At 35.5% G+C, this 17,336-nt stretch overlaps 1 pseudogene; it reads left to right on the top strand.

Moving 5' to 3' along the window:
• The first annotated feature begins 2,059 nt into the window (after positions 1-2,059).
• Positions 2,060-14,070, top strand: LOC119526738 (annotated as a pseudogene).
• The last annotated feature ends 3,266 nt before the right edge of the window (positions 14,071-17,336 follow it).

The following is a 17,336-nucleotide window of genomic DNA, read 5'->3' on the forward strand; positions in this document are numbered from 1 at the left end:
GCGAAATAAGGTAATACATATGGTCTTGAGCCTAGTTTTAATTAATTTTTCTTAGCAAATTATGCCATTTTTGCTATTTATGTTTTCCTATTTACAAATTGAATATAAAAATATTTGTCTTGTGTTTGCTTCCATGAGTTTTTTATTAAAAGTTCATAAAATGAATTGAAAAGTGCTTTGAAATGTTAAGGAGATGCATAAGTTCTTATTTCTAAAAAAAAAAGAGCTAGATTATTGCTAAGATCCCTTTTATGATTGATGATTCTGTTTTTGGGCTGCTTTTTGTGTTAGATATGTAGATGACTGTAAAATGTGATGAAATTATTTTTAACATTTTAGATAGTTCCAAGAAAACAGGCAAGCCATATGAGGTAAGGACCAGAAAATGCATATTCTTATAAGTCTTTAAATATCGTTAGTGCTAATGGAGTCTTAATTAGAAAATTTTTTCTGTTTGAATAATTCCTTTAGAAATGGCTTATTTACTTGATCAAAGCATTTGATCAAGATCACTTGTCTTTGTTCACTAGAACAAAATATTAAATATTGTGAAAAGAAGATAAAATATATTTTATTTGCGTATCTTTCCACTTGAAGTGAATAAAATTTCCTTAATAATATTCAGGATATTCTCTTAATAATAGTAATAATAAGAGCCACCTTTTATTACTATGTGCTGAGCCCATTACACATATCTCAATTAACCTTTGCAACTTTCCTTTGGGGTGGATTTTATCTCCATATTACGGAAGAACTGAAGTTCAGAGAAGTTGAATAACTTTCCTGAGCTTAGAAAGCAGCATATTAAGAGAAGCATATATTTTCAGTGAACATTTTACCATATGCTACTTTGTACACATGCTTTTTACACATTCTTTTTTCAAAACTAGACTCTCATTTCTTTGAGAACAGAGAATTTTTTTTATCCCTTTCACCTAGTTCAGTGTCCTGCACATAGTAGATAACCCAATAAATATTTAATGTTGGTGGTACTCATTACTGGACAAACTGCTACACCAGCATGTTAAATTATAGAGTTTTACATGGACAAAACAAAGGAAGAGATCAATGATCTTATCTAGGTATTTGTTTTAGTTTCCTAGGCTGCTTAGAGGAATACCATGAAATGGTAAGGCTTAAGCAATGGGAATTTATTCACTTGCAGTTAGAGTCCAGGAAAATGTCCAAATCAAGGCATCATCAAGGCAATGCTTTCTTCCCAAAGACCGGCTGCTGATGATCTTTGGATCTTCTGCCACATGGCATAGCACATGAAAATGTCTGCTGGTCTCTCTCTTCTCTTCTGGGTTTTGTTGCTTTCAGCTTCTCGCTTACTATAAGTTGCAAGGAGAAACCAGGTGGCTGTACTTTCCACATTTAACTTGGAAATGTCCTCAGCTATATATCCAAGCTTATTGCTTTCAAATTCTGCCTTCCATCTGACATCAGAACTCAATTTTGCCAAGTTCTCTGCCACTTGAAAACAAGGATAGCCTTTCTTCCTGTTTGATGACACATTCATCATTTCTGTCCAAAGCCTTATTGAAGTACCTCTAGCATCTGTATCTCTACCAAGAGTGTCTTCAAAGTAATATAGGCTTTTTCTATCAAGTGCCTCACAATTCTTTCTGCCTCCACTTATTACCTAATTCCAAAGCTGTTTCCACATTTTTGGTATTTTCAATAGCAGCACCCCTTCCTGGTACCAAAGTCTGTTTTAATTTCCTGGGCTGCTTAAAGTAGATACCATGAAATGAGTTGGCTTAAACAATGGGAATTTATTAGCTTATGAGCTTACGGTTTTGAGGCCAAGAAAATGTCCAAATCAAGGCATGATCAAGGTGATGCTTTCTTCCCAAAGACAGCCTGCCAGTGGTCCTTGGCTCCTCTGCCATATGGCAAGGCACATGGCTCCATCTACTGGTCGCTCCCTTCTCTGCTGGGTTTTGTTGCTTTCAGCCCCTTGCTTCAGTGGCTTTCTCTTTCTCTCTCTCTGTATTCATTCTGTTTATAAAAGATTCCAGGAATAGGATTGAGAGCCATCCTGAATGAGGTGGGTCACACTTTAACTGGAGTAACCTCATCATAAGGTCCTAGTTACAAGGGGTTTACACCCACAGGAATAGATTAAAGAACGTTTTTCTGGGGTACATACAGCTTCAAACTACCACAATATTCATGCCAACAATTGAGTAATATGAAATAATTATGGAGAAAACATCATGATTTTTCTTTTTAAGCAATGTACATTCAACCTCAGAATACATTAATGGGGAGGGAGCACAAAACTGTAGTCAGAAAAATCAGTTCTGGTTATCTTGTGCCGAATACATGACATTTGTTTTTTTCTGACTGCTAGCAGTAATTAAAGAGGGGATCAATTTCATAGAATTGTTTATTAGGAATTGAGAAAGCATCAACTTTTCAAGTATTTAATTTGGTTTTGAACTTTTTCAGCACTCAGACAGAGGGCCCCCTTGGGCCACTAAGAAAGTACTGATAATCAGCTCTTGGTAACATTGGGTGCTGACCCACTGAGTAATGATTATATGAATGAGGGAAAATTCATTGTTTTGGCAAAAATATGACCATAAAATATTTGTTTAACATTGATTTTAATCTTTTTTTTTGGCTTTAAATCTTCATATTGAGTTGTTGCATGCATGACTGCTTTATAATTTTTTCATTTCTTAAAGACAGGATAAAAGTGCTGTAAATTTCAAATCAACAAATATTCTAACCTGGGAGATTAGTTTAACAAATATAAGGCCACATATAAAATTTGCAGTGTGGAAATCTGCTCATAGCTTCTATTCATGTTTGATTGCAGTCATTGATAGTAGATGTGTCAATATGAATATATGTATCTGTGTGTGTGTGTGCTATAGGCCATGTGCTAAGTACTTTCCATGCATTATTCTCACGACAACTTAATGACATAAGTAGTGCTGTTACCCTCTTTTTAAAAATGGGAAAAATTAAAGCTTACAGAAATTCAGAAGCTCTTCCAGGGTCAATAACTAATAAGTGATAAAACTGGGATTTGAACCCAGAGGTGTGAACACCAGAATCTATACTTTTACGCAGAACACAATAATGCAAATGACAATTTCTTCTGATCATGGCAAGACATATACAATTAGTAGTGAATTGGGGCTCCCCCCCTTTAATTTCCAGTTACAGGCATACCCCTTTTTATTGCACTTCACTTTATTGCACTTTGCAGATATTGTGTTTTTTTACACATTGGAGATTTGTGGCAACCCTGCGTCAAGCAAGTCTATTGGTGCTCTCTTTGTGTCTCTGTCTCACATTTTGGTAATACTCACAATATTTCAAACTTTTTCATTATTATATGTGTTATGGTGAGCCATGATCAGTGATCTTTGCTGTTACTATTGTAATTGTTTGAGGGCGACAGAAACGGGGCCTATTTAAGATGGCAAACTTAATTGATAAACATTGTGTGTGTTCTCACTGCTTCAGCAACCAGCCATTCCCCATCTCTCCCTCTCCTCAGGCCTCCCTATTCCTGAGACACAACAATATTGAAATTAGGCCAATTAATAACACTACTATTGTCTCTAAGTGTTCGAGTGAAAGGAGGAGTCGCAGATCTCTCACTTTAAATCTAAAGCTAGACATGATTAAGCTTAGTGAGGAAGGCATGGCAAAAGCTGATAGGCCTGGAGCTAGACCTCTTGCACCAAATAGTTAGCCAAGTTGTGAATAAAAAGGAAAAGTTCTTAAAGGAAATTAAAAGTGCTACTTCAGTGAACACAAAAATGATAAGACAGTGAAACAGCCTTATTGCAGATATGGAGGTTTTAGTGGTCTGGATAGAAGATCAAACCAGCCACCACATTCCCTTAGGCCAAAGACTAATCTAGAACAAGGCCCTACCTCTCTTCAATTCTATGAAAGCTGAGAGAGGTGAGTAAGCTACAGAAGAAAAATCTGAAACTAGCAGAGGTTGGTTCATGAGGTTTTAGGAGTTTTTTTTCTATTTCAAATTTGGCAGTGAAGTGGTAGATTTGTATTATTAGTCTGACCTTAATGTTGTAGTATACAGATCATGCAAAATATATAACATAACATAAAGGTGCAAGGTGAAGCAGCAAGTGTTGATGTAGAAGCTGCAGGAAGTTATCCAGGAGAACTAGCTAAGATAATTGATGAAGGTGTCTACATTGCACAACAGATTTTCAATGCAGATGAAACAGCTTTCTATTGGAAGATGATGGCATCTAGGACTTTCATAGCAAGAAAGAAGTGAATGCCTGATTTCAAAGCTTCAAAGGACAGGCTGACTGTCTTGTTAGGGGCTACTATAGCTGGTGTCTTCAAGTTGAAGCCAGTGCTCATTTACCATTCTGAAAATCCTAGATCCCTTAAGAATTATGCTAAATCTGCTCTACCTGTGTTCTATAAATGGAACAACAAAGCCTGGATGACAGCACATCTGTTTATAACATGGTTTACTGAATAGTTCAAGTCCATAGTTGAGACCTCCTGCTCAGAAAAAAAAGATTTCTTTCAAAATATTACTGTTCATTGACATTGCACCCGGTCACCCAAGAGCTCTGATGGATTGTATGAGATTAAGGTTGTTTTCATGCCTGCTAACATAATATCCATTCTGTCACCCATGGATTAGTTAGTAATGTTGACTTTCAAGTCTTATTATTTAAGAAATATATTTTGTAAGGCTATAGCTGCCATAGATAGTGATTGTTCTGATGGATCTTGGCAAAGTAAATTGAAAACCTTCTGGAAAGGATTCACCATTCTAGATGTCATTAAGAACATTTGTGATTCATGGGAAGAGGTCAAAATATCAACTTTAACAGGAATTTGGAAGAAGTTTATTCCAACCCTCATGGATGACTTTGAGGGGTTAAAGACTTCAGTGGAGGAAGTAACTGCAGATGTGGTAGAAATAGTAAGAGAACTAGATTAGAAGTGGAGCCTGAACATGTGACTTAATTGTTGCAATCTCATGATAAAACTTTTTTTTTTTTTTTTTAATCATCATTTTATTGAGATATATTCACATACCACGCAGTCATACAAGACAAATTGTACTTTCGATTGTTTACAGTACCATTACATAGTTGTACATTCATCACCTAAATCAATCCCTGACACCTTCATTAGCACACACACAAAAATAACAAGAATAATAATTAGAGTGAAAAAGAGCAATTGAAGTAAAAAAGAACACTGGGTACCTTTGTCATGATAAAACTTTAATGAATGAGGCATTGCTTCTTATGGATGAACAAAGAAAATGGTTTCTTCAGGTAGAACCTACTCTTGGTGAGGATGCTATGAACATTGCTGAAATGACAATAAAGAGTTTAGAATATTACATAAACTTAATTGATAAAACAGTGGCAGGGTTTGAAAGGAATGACTTCAATTTTGAAAGAAATTCTACTGTGGGTAAAATGCTATTAATCAGCATCATATGCTTCAAAGAAGTCTTTCATGAAAGGAAGAGTCACCTGGTACAGCAATCTTCATTGTTGCCTTGTTTTAAGAAATTGCCATGGCCACTCCAACCTTCAGCAGCCACAACCCTGATCAGTCAGCAGCCATCAACGCTGAGGCAAGACCCTCCTCTGGCAACAAGATTACAATTTGCTGAAGGCTCAGATGATGGTTGGTATATTTTAGCAGTAAAACATTTTGAAATTAAGGTATGTACATTTTTTAGACATAATGCTATTGCACACTTAATTGACTACAGTATAATGTAAACATAACTTTTATTTGTACTGGGAAACCAAAAAAAGTTGTGTGACGTGCTTTATTGTGATATTTGCTTTGTTGCAGTTGTCTGGAACTGAACCTGCAATATCTCCAAGGTATGCCTGTATTATTGAAAGTATGAAGAAACATCCAGACTCATCACAACTTAATTTGGAAATAATATGGAAAAATTAGATTTTTTATTTCATATTTTTATTTTATTAAAACTCACCTACTATGGAATGATTCAATTCCTGGTCACAGGAACAATCAAGTTTAGAAAGTAACCCTGTAGAAAAAAAAAGAACTCTGAATTGAGAGGTAGGTATCTGATTTATAAGCTGTTTTACTACTAATATCTGGATAAGCTTCAAAAGTGATTTAAGCTCATTGGATCTTTGATTTTCAAAGAAGGAAATAGATTAGAAAACCTCAGTTCATAAATCTTTAAGACTGAATTTTATGCTTTGCATATGAAAACCAGTCTCTCTATTTTTTGTCCACATGCTGTACTTGTCTTGCTCAATTCCTCAGAGTGGTAGATTAATATAAATCTAACAATGTCATGCACTGCTTTAGTACCAGTTTGCAGCCCCTAAAATGGTGTAAAGTCCAGAGTCATTTGTCTTTGAAATTTGTTAGGATATGCCCTCGTTTTCCCTCTATCTATACATGGGTTTCTGGGGATAGCCTGCCCATTTATTAATTTGGGTTGCAGCATTTCCTTGACAGGGAGAAGAAGAAGAATGTATCTCCCTTCTCTAACTCCTATTGGAGGAGTATGGATTTTACCAGTTTTTTGAAGGAAGACTGCATATATATAGGGGCAGAGTATCTCTGAATATTCCTTTGCCTTCTCTTGGGAGATATTTAGAAACTGTTTCTTTCTGGACGTAAAATTATGGCATCGAGTTTAAGACAGGAGAGGTAAAGAATTGTGGTCTAGTTCTTATGTGAAAATATAATTTAATTTTACTATTTTTGATTGAGTTAAAATTTCTAAATTGAATGACTTTCACCCTCCATGAAGTCATTTTTCTGTTTGGTTCTTAGAGGAAAGTGTCTGGGTATCCTATATAGACATCTGGCTCTTGACACTGGTTACTACAAAATTTGTAGACAAGTGTTTATTGAACATGATCTATGTGCTAGCCAGGGGAGTAGAGCATTGAGCAAAACAGACAAAAATCCCTAACCTCATGGAGCTTACAAATATGGTGAAGGTCAATCAGACAATAAACAAAATAAATAAAAAATATGGTATATAAATTCTACGGAGAAAAACAAAACCAGTTTAAAGAAGAGAGATGGAGGGTATTGGGATAGTTAAGGTTTACAGGTATAAATAAGGCTGACTGAGAAGTGGACATTGATCAAAAACCTGGAGGTGAAGGGGGTAAGCCACGTGGAATCTAGAAAAAGAACCTTCCAGGTAAAGAGAAATGCAATGGCAGAACTCCTGAGGTGGGAGTGGGCTACTCAGAGAAACAGAAACTGGCCAGTAGAGCTGGAGCTGAGTCAATGAGGGGAGGAAGATAGATAATGGAGACCAGTTTGTATTGGGTCCTATTGTAAGGGCCTTGGCTTTTATTTTAAGTGAGATGAGGAGTTACTGGAGAGCTTTGAGGGGAGGATCAGTTTGGCAGCTGAGTTGAGGATAAGCTGTATAAGGCAAAGGCAGAAGCAAGATCAGTTAGGAGACTTTTACAAGAATCCAGGTAAGAGATGAAGAGATCTTGGAGATGGAGAAGGTAAGAGAGTAATTGGATTCAGGAGATTGTGACAGTATTTGCTGATAGTTTGGATGAGGTGGGGAAAAAAAGGAATCCCAGCGTGATACCAAGGTTTTTAGCTTGAATAACTAGGACATAGTTACCATTAACTGAGAAGGAAAAGCAGGTTTTGTGAGGGAAGACTGACTTTCCCCCCTAATTCTGTTGTCACATCACCCGTAAACCACAATCTGGAACCAGTATTTAGCTTTTCCCAATCCATTCTGTATGCCATAAGAATTAAGACTAAGTTGTTTGGTTTGAATGCTAGATCAATATCCAAAGGGTAAACACATTTTGCACTTGTTTTATTTATATAGTAGGGATTTGCCTTTGTATTTTATTGTTTTTGACGTTGTTTTTAATGATTCAATAAATTCTGAATAGAACTATAGCAAAATAATTATCTCCTCTGTTTTATTAGAAATGCTTTATGTTAATTATATAACTTTTAACTAAATAAGGCTTGTATTTTTCTTTATAAATTGATGTTTATACCCTCTGTAAAATAAGCATAAAGCCTTTTTGTTCACCTAACATGTTTGTATTCATAAGGACCTACTATAAGATTATAGGGAGTTTAAAATTTGGCAGTGAAGTAGATTTGTATTATTTTGATCTTAATGTTGTAGTGTACAGATCATGCAAAATATATAATTAGTTTGTTTTTGTTATTCAACATATGCAGGAGTATAATAACAGACTAGAGAAGATGGCATAAGGTACAGGAAAGCGAGTAAATTGCTATCTAATTAAAATATTTATTAGCATGGCTCTGTCTAGAAAATAAGTTAACTTTCTCAGTACTTTTCTGTTTCCATTTTCCAAAAGTTTCCCTCAACTTTGGTATGTTGTCTGTTGAAAAATATTTCTGATTTTATAAGCTAAGTTTAAAAACAAATGCTATCTTTTCTCAAATGGGATTTGAAATCTGAGTCCAATAATTCTTGATATTATTACTGATTCCTTGGCACCACTGCTTAACTTGCTGATTAGGGGCCTTGGATAGAACTACTACATAAATATGGTGCTGTATAATTATTCTATTTTAAAGCTAAGTTTCTTTTATTTTTTTTTCTTTCTTTCGAATGAGAGGCACAATTTAATAAATATTTTCACAGGTAACTAATACTTTCTATCTCTTTCATATATTTTTCAATTGTGGAAACATAGATTTGGAATGAAAAAACATAGATTTGGAATGAAAAAACATTTGCCATTTTAACCATTTTAAGTATACAATTCAGTGACACTAATTATTTTTACAATGTTTTGCTACCATCTTCACTTCCATTACTATAAACTTTTTTATCACCCCAAACAGAAACTCTTTACCCATTAAGCAATAACTCCCCATTCCCCCTCCTTCACTCCTGGTAATCTGTACCCTACTTTCTGTCTCTGTGATTTTTCTTTTTCATATAAGTGGAATCATACAATTTGTCCTTTTATGCCTGGTTTATTTTATTTAGCATAATGTTCTCAAGGTTCATCCCTGTTGTAGCAAATAGCAGAACTCATTCCTTTTTATGGCTGAGTAATATTCCATTGTATATATATATACCACATTTTGTGTATCCATTCATCTGTCAATGGACACTTGAGTTGTTTCTATATTTTGGCTATTGTGAATATTCTGCTATGAAAATTGCAGTACAAGTATCTGTTTGAGTCCCTGCTTTCAGTTATTTGGATTACATAACTAAGAGTAGAATTGCTGGATTATATTTTAATTCTATGTTTAACTTTTATCTTTAAACTTTTTATTTTTAAATAATTTCAAACTCACAGGACAGTTGCAAAATTAATACAAACCCCATACAGAGAATGCATACATGTCACCCCCCCACAGTTACTGAGATCCGCTAATTTTAACATTTTACCACATTTGTTATATCATCCTTTCTATCCATCTATTAATTCATACATCTATCTATCTATCTATCTATCTATCTGTTGAACATTTGAGAGCAAGTTACACACATGATGCTCCTTGATCACATTCTACTTACATGTACATTTCCTAAGAACAAGGATTTTCACTTGTGTATTCACCTTAAGTACATTTATCAAGTTCAAGAAATGGAACATTGATATAAAGCTTACATTTTATATTACAATTTGTTCATATGCCCCAGTAATGTCCTTTTGTGCCCTTTCTCCTCCATTCTTAGAACCTAGCCAGGATTATGAATTGTATTTAATTGCCATTATCTCTTTAGTTGCTTACTTTTTCTTTCTCTCCCTCCTCTCTCTTTCCCTCCCTTCCTTCCTTCCTAATTGTGGAAACATATATACAACATAAATCTTCCCATCCTAACCCCCACCCGAAGCATACCATTCAGTAGGATTAGTCACATTTGCAACGTTGCAGTATCCTCACCGTCTTCCATTACTGTAACATTCCCTTTACCTCAAACAGAAACCCTACACCCATTTTGCATTAACTCTCCATTCTGCCTGCCCCCATCTCTGGTAACCTGTACTATAATTTCTGCCTCTATGAGTTTACATACACAGATTTTTTCTTTGTGGTTACCATGGGGTTAAATGTAACATCCTAAACCTATAGCAATCTTTTTTGCTTTGATGCCAACTTAACTTCAACAGCATGCACAAACTAAGTTCCTGTAGCCCTCTGTCCCCCCACCTTTATGTAGTTCTTGTCTCTATTTACATGTTTATATTTATGAGTCCCAAACCATTGATTTATCATTACGTTTTTTTCATTTGCCTTTTAGATCCTCTAGGAAGTAAAAAGTGAAGTTACAAACCAAAGATACAATAGTACTGCTATTTATGTTTATCCATGTCATTATTTTTACTGGAGATCTTTATTTCTTCAAGCAGCTTTGGTCAATTGTCTAGTGTCCTTTCCTTTTAACCTGTATAACTCCCTTCAGCATTGCTTATAGGGCTGGATCTAGTGGGGATGATCTCCCTCAGCTTTTGTTTATCTGGGAATGGCTTAATTACTCCCTCATTTTTGAAAGACAGTTTTGCTGGATACCAATTTCTTGGTTGGCAATTTTTTGGTTTCAGCACTTTAAATATATCATCCCATTGCCTTCTTACCTCCATGGTTTCCAATGAGAAATCAGCCTTTAATCTTTTATTGAGACTCCATTACACATGACATGTTGCTTTTCTCTTGTAGCTTTCAAAATTGTCTCTTTATCTTTGGAATTTGACAGTTTTATTATAACATGATGTGGTTTGGGTCTATTTGGGTTTATAGTGTTTGCAGTTCATTGAGCATCTTTTTCTGTCTGTAGTTAAATTTGGAAAGTTTCCAGCCATTATTTCTTTGAATATTCTGTCTGCCCCTTTCTCTTTTTCTTCTCCTTCTAGGACTCTCGTGATACCTATTGGCACACTTAATGGTGTGTTGCAGGTTCCTCAAGTCCTATTTTCTTTTCTTCATACTTTCCCCTTTGTCTCCTCAGACTGGATGATTTCATTTGTCTTAACTTCAAGTTCATTGATTCTTTTCTTCTGTCATTTCCAATCTGCTGTTGAACCCCTCAGGGAATTTTTAATTTCTGTTACTGTTCTGCTTTGTTTGGTTCCCTTTCATCATTTCTATTTCCTTATTGATATTCTTTTTATGTTCCTCTATTGTTTTCCTAAAGACTTTTAGTCCTTTGTCCATATTTTCCTTTAACACTTTGAGCATATTTAGGACCTTTTCTTAAAGTCTTTGCTTCTATGTCCCAAGTCAGGTTCTTTGTCGATGGTTTCTAATGCTTTACTCTTCTCCTTTGTGTGGACCATCACTTCCTGTTTCTTTCAATGTTTTGTAATATTTTGTTGAATCCTGGACATTTTGATATTTTAATGTGCTAATGCTGGAATTTAGACTCTGGGACATCTGTTCCTTAAGTTTATATCCTGTTAGTGTTATGACAGAGATTTCATTGAATTCCAGAAGCTAACAAAAAATTTAAAAAAAGAAAACACCTTTTCCAGTCTTTGCAGATTGGCCTTTTTGAGTGCTCTCCTTTAGATCCTAGCCATACAATGAATTTGAATAGCTCTAGGGAAAAGTTGTCATCTTCCTGGTCATTTCTGAACACGCATCTTGTCTCAAGCATGGATACCAACATCCCCACTTCTTTGGAAGCAGTCTCCTCACAGTCCCAGGGACTGTACTGTATGTCTCACAGGCTGCAATACCTTGCCCCAGGCAGCCACAACTTGATTGATCTCCCACAGTGTTTGTTCTGTGAACTGCCACTACAAGTGTCCTGGTTCAGTACTTTAGGCTGCCATCAGACAAACTGAGTTAGACATACGCACCCTCAGTGTGTGCATGCAGGTTACTCTGCTCCCTCTGGAACTGGGATCAGGGACCTAAACTGGCCATGAGAACTGACTTCATGCTGACCTGGTGAGAGGTTGGGGGAGGTGCCAACCAGAGCTTCATGAGATCCTACCATTTTTAAAATGCCTTTTTCTTGATTTGGTGCTTGCCCTGTTACTGCAATCTTTTAACTGTTTATAGAGTTTTCAGAAAGGTATTTCTGCTAGTTCTTGCTGGTTGTTCAAAGCTTTTGTAGGGGTTGGAGCCCTGGAGTGTCCCACTTTTCCATCTATGTTTAACTTTTTGAGGAACTGACAAACTATTTTCCATAGCAGCTTTACCAATTTACATTGTACTAAGGTTTCTATTTCTCTGCATTCACCTCCACCACTTGCTATTTTCTGCTTTTTTTTTTTTTTAACAATAGCCATCCTTGTGAGTGGGAAGTGGCATCTCATTGTAGTTTTTATTGTATTTCTCAAGTGGCTAATGATATTGAATGTCTCTTCATGTGTTTATTGGCTATCATCTTTGGAGAAATGCCTGTTCGAGTACTTTGCCCATTTTTTAATTGTGTTTTTTGTTGTTGAGTTGTAGTAGTTCTTTATATATTCTGGATATTAAGCCCTTATCAGATACATGATTTGCAGCTATTTTCTCCCACACTATCTTGATAATGTGTTTTGATGCACAAAAATTTTAATTTTGATGAAGTCCAATTTATCTATTTTTCTTCATTGCTTGTGCTTTTGATGTAAAGTCTAAGATTCCATTGCCTAATAAAAAGTCCTGAAGATTTCCTCTTATGTTTTATTCTAAGAGGTTTATGGATTTAGCTCTTGTATTAGGTCATTGTTCTATTTTAAGCTAATTTTCTTGTATATAAGGTGAGAAGGGGTCCAATTTCATTCTTTTATATGTGTGTATCCTGTTTTCCCAGTCCCATTTGTTGAAGAAACTGTTTTTTTCCCATTGAGAGGACTTGGCACCCTTGTCAAAAATCAATTGGCCATAGATATGGGTTTATTTTTCAAATCTCAATTCTATTCCATTGGCCTATATGTCTGTTGTTATGCCAGTACTATACTATTTGATTACTGTAGCTTTGTAGTACATTTTGAAATTGGGAAGTGTGTCCTGCAACTTTGTTCTTCTTTTTAAAGATGACTTTGGCTATTTGGGATGCTTTACCATGAATTTGATGATTCTGCTGGAATTTTGGTCAGGATTGCATTCAATCTGTAGATCGCTTTGAGTATATTGACATCTTAAAAATATTAAGTCTTCCAGTCCATGAACAGGGATGTCTTTACATTTATTTAGGTCTTCTTTAATTTCTTTCAGCAATATCTTATAGCTTTCAGTGTACAAGTCTTTTGCATTCTTGGTTAAATTTACTCCTAGATTTGTTATTCTTTAGATGCTATTATAAACAATTGTTTTCTTGATTTCCTTTTTGGATTGTTCATTGCTGGTTCTTTCATATTTTAAATTCTTATTTTTTCACCTTTATGAAGATAGAAGGAAGAGTCGAGTTATTTTATAGAAAGATCATAATATTGAATTGTTACAGTTTTCTTTGCCACGTATCCATTGTTCCGAATTGATTAAGTTGGATTTTAAATTTGGGTCTGGTGGAGGTCAGGTGGGGCACAATGGGAAACCGAAGCCGTACTGCATAAGAAAAGATACTTTGTTACTTACAGGTATTAATGGATACCACTGGTGATTCTAATGTAAGAGGTCTATGGACCTCACTTTGAAAAACACTGTTTAAAACTCTATTGTTGCCCTCCATGTTAGGGATGGAAACTTATGAAACTTATTCCTGCATAGGAGAAGCCAAGTATACTTATAATTATGCCTAAGAGTCACCTCCAGAGAACATCTTCTGTTACTCAGATGTGGCCTCTTTCTCTTAGCCAATTCTGCAGATAAACTCACTACCCTCCCTGCTACATGGGACATGACTCCTGGGGATTAACCTGGATCCAGCATTGAGGGACTGAGAAAGACTTCTTGACCAAAAGGGGGAAGAAAAATAAAACAAAATAAAGTTTCAGTGGCTAAGAGAGTTCACATAGAATCGAGAGGTCATTCCGGAGGTTGTTATTGTGCATTATATGGATATTCCTTTTTAGTTTCTGGTGTATTAGAATAGCTAGAAGGAAATACTGAATATGTTGAACTGTAATCCAGTAGACTTGATTCTTAATGATGATTGTATAACTGTATAACTTTTATCATGTGACAATGTGATTGTGAAAACCTTGTGATTGACACTCCCTTTATCCAGTGTATGGGCAGATGAGTAATAAAATAAAGACAAAAAAATGAATAATGGGGGGCGTGGATAAGGGGTATGGGATGTCTTGGGTGCTCTTTTTATTTTTATTTTTTTCTTTATTTTGGAGTTATGAAAGTGTTCTAAAATGGACTGTGGTGATGAATGCACAACTATATGATGATACTGTGAGCCACAGATTGTATACTTTGGATGGATTATACGGTGTGTGACTATATCTCAATAAACTTGCATTTTTAAAAAACAGGTCTCTTAATTCTTTGCTCAAAGGCTTTAGTGCAGAAGGAAAAACAAATGCAAACAATGACTCTTATAAGGCAAAGCAGAGTGAGGTGAGTGTCGGGGGAGAGGGTTGGAGAGGGTATGCTGATGTCTAGTCCAGTGTTTGGGTCAGGCTTGAGGGTGGTCTGTTCTGAAGGGGGGACCTGGTTTTCTGGGTGGGAATGAGTGTGAGGGGTCAGGGTAGGAGGAAAGGAAGGACATAGTGCCAGAATTTGCTTTAAAAAAATGACTATATCCTTGTAAATTAAAAATAACTCTTCTAAATAAGTTTTGTGTTAAAGGGTAAAACTGAAATTAAAGACAACCTAGAAATGATCAATACTGAGAACATTACATAGTAAAACCTATAGCACTCAGAACATAATATTCAAAAGAAACTGCATAGCTTTAGAAATGCTTTTAGAAAACATGAAAGATTGAAAATCAATGAACCAAGCATTAAACTCAATAAGCTAAACAAAGAACATCACCAGCAACTTTAAAAAAAAGTTGAAGGATGGAATTTAAAACAATAAAAGCATAAATTAATGAAGTGGAAAAATAAAAAATTATACTTGATTAGTATATCCAAAAACTGATTCTTTGAAACACCAATAAAATAGAAAATCTTTGACAAGTCTGATAAAAAGAGAAAGAAGGAGGGGAGAAGAGGAAGAGAAAATAAGAGAAACAACATTGGGGATGAAAAATGGGACATAATTACAGAAAGAGTGATGATGAAAAAAAAGTTTAAGAATATATTACATACAACTTCATAGCAATAAACATAAAAACTAGGCAAAACAGGAATTTCTAGGAAAATCCAAAGCAAAATTGACTAAAGAGGTAAAAAAAAAAAAATCTGATAGTCCCATAGTCATATAAAAATTGTAAAGGTAGTCAAAATATACTTAAATAGGAAAAGGCCCGAGGTCTAGGTGATTTTATGGGCAAGTTATAGAAAAACTTTAAGGAAAAGATAAATTCATTTATTATTTAAACATTCCTAAAGCATAAAAAATAATGAAACACTTGCAATATATTTCTATATGGTTGGCCTAGCATTGATAAGGAAAGCAGACAAGAATAGCACAAAGAAGAAAAAACTTACATCAATTTCATTTATAAATGTAAATGCAAAAATCCTAAATCAAATATTAACCATTTAAATCCAGTAATGGATTAAAGGAAAAATAGAGATTTTAGCAATCTGCCAGAAGGAATATCAGCTTCATGAGTGTAGGAATCATGGTTGCTGTGGTGGTTTGGAGTTATGTACCCCCCTGAAAAACATATTCTTAATCTTAATCCATTTCTTTGGGTGTGAACTCATTGTGAATAAAACCTTTTGATAGCTTACTTCAGTTAAGGTGTGGCCCAACTCACTCAGGATGGGTCTTAGTGCTATTACTGGAGGCCTTATAGAGAAGGCCATGGAGAGACAAGCCATGGGGAGCAGCCAGAAGCTGGAAGTCAACAGAACTGGGAAGAGAAAGATGCCACCATGTCAGTTGCCATGTGACAGAAAAGCCATGGAACCTCAAAGACTGCAAGCCAGCAAAAAGGTACTGACCCTGGGAGGAAGCAAGACTTCTAGCCGCTAAAACTCTGAGCCAGTAAATTCCTCTTGTTAAGTCAACCTGTTGTATGGTATTTGTTTCAACAGCCAAGCAACTAAAACATAGTGTGCTAGTTTGTATATATTATGTCCCGCCAAATGCCATTCTTTAATGCAATCTTGTGGGGGCAGATGTTTTAGTGTTGATTAGATTGGAATCCTTTGATTGAATGTTTCCATGGAGATGTGACTCAATCAACTGTTATTGGAGTGGATAATTTCCATGGAGGTGTTACCCTGTCCATTCAGGGTGGGTGTTAATTGGATTACTGGATTAGAAAGGAATTCCAGACAGAAGGACCTCAGAGCAACTGAGAGTGGCATTTTGAAGAGGAGCTGCAGCTAAGAAAGGACAAAACTCCCCAAGAACAATATTTTGGAGAACATCATTTTGAAATGCAACCTGGGAGCAAGCAGATGCCAGCCACATGCCTTCCCAGCTAACAGGTTTTCCTGATGCCAATGGCCTTTCTCCAGTGAAGGCCCCTATGGTTGCTGCCTTACCTTGGACACTTTATGGCCTTATGAATGTAACTTTGTAACCAAATAAACCCCCTTTATAAAAGCCTATTTTATAGATCAATTTCTGGTATTTTGCATTCTGGCAGCATTAGCAAACCAGAACACATAGATATAAAGTTTCAAAATATTTTCTCCTTCTCTGTTGGTTGTATTTTCACTTTCTTGATAATTTCCTTTGATGCACAAAAGTCTTAGCAACTGAGAAACTAAAACATATGCCAAGTGCCTAGAAAAGCGTCTGACATACATTAGGTGCATAAATGCTTTTTGAATTGAATTAACCAGGTAGGGTTAATCCCAATAATGCAAGGGTGGTTAGCATTATGGAATATGGTCACTAAACTGAAAGAATAGAGAATATCAAGTTATCTTGTAAAGTGCTGGAAAAAAAACTGAAAAAATTTAACTCCCATTCCTGATAAAGACTTGGAAGCTATGAAAAGGAAATTTCCTTAATTTGATAATGGCCGTCTACTTAAAAACTTGATTCAACATATACTCTAATGTGAAACATTAGAAGCCTTTTCATAAATAAGACAAGAATGTCTGCTATAATTGCTGCTACTCAACAGTGTTTCAGAGGTCTTGCCCGGTGTAAAAGAAGAGAGAAAATAAAAGAATTAAAGACTGGAAAGGAGGAGACAAAAATCATTATATGCAAGTAATTTGATTGCCTGTTTAGACAATCAAAGAAAACCAATGAACACTAAGTATAATTAATAAGAGAGTGCAATAATGTTCTGGTTTGTCAAGGCTGTCAGAATGCAAAATACCAGAAATTGATTGGCTTTTATAATGGGG

Source organism: Choloepus didactylus, chromosome 2 (genome assembly GCF_015220235.1).
Source record: "Choloepus didactylus isolate mChoDid1 chromosome 2, mChoDid1.pri, whole genome shotgun sequence".
Taxonomy (NCBI): domain Eukaryota; kingdom Metazoa; phylum Chordata; class Mammalia; order Pilosa; family Megalonychidae; genus Choloepus; species Choloepus didactylus.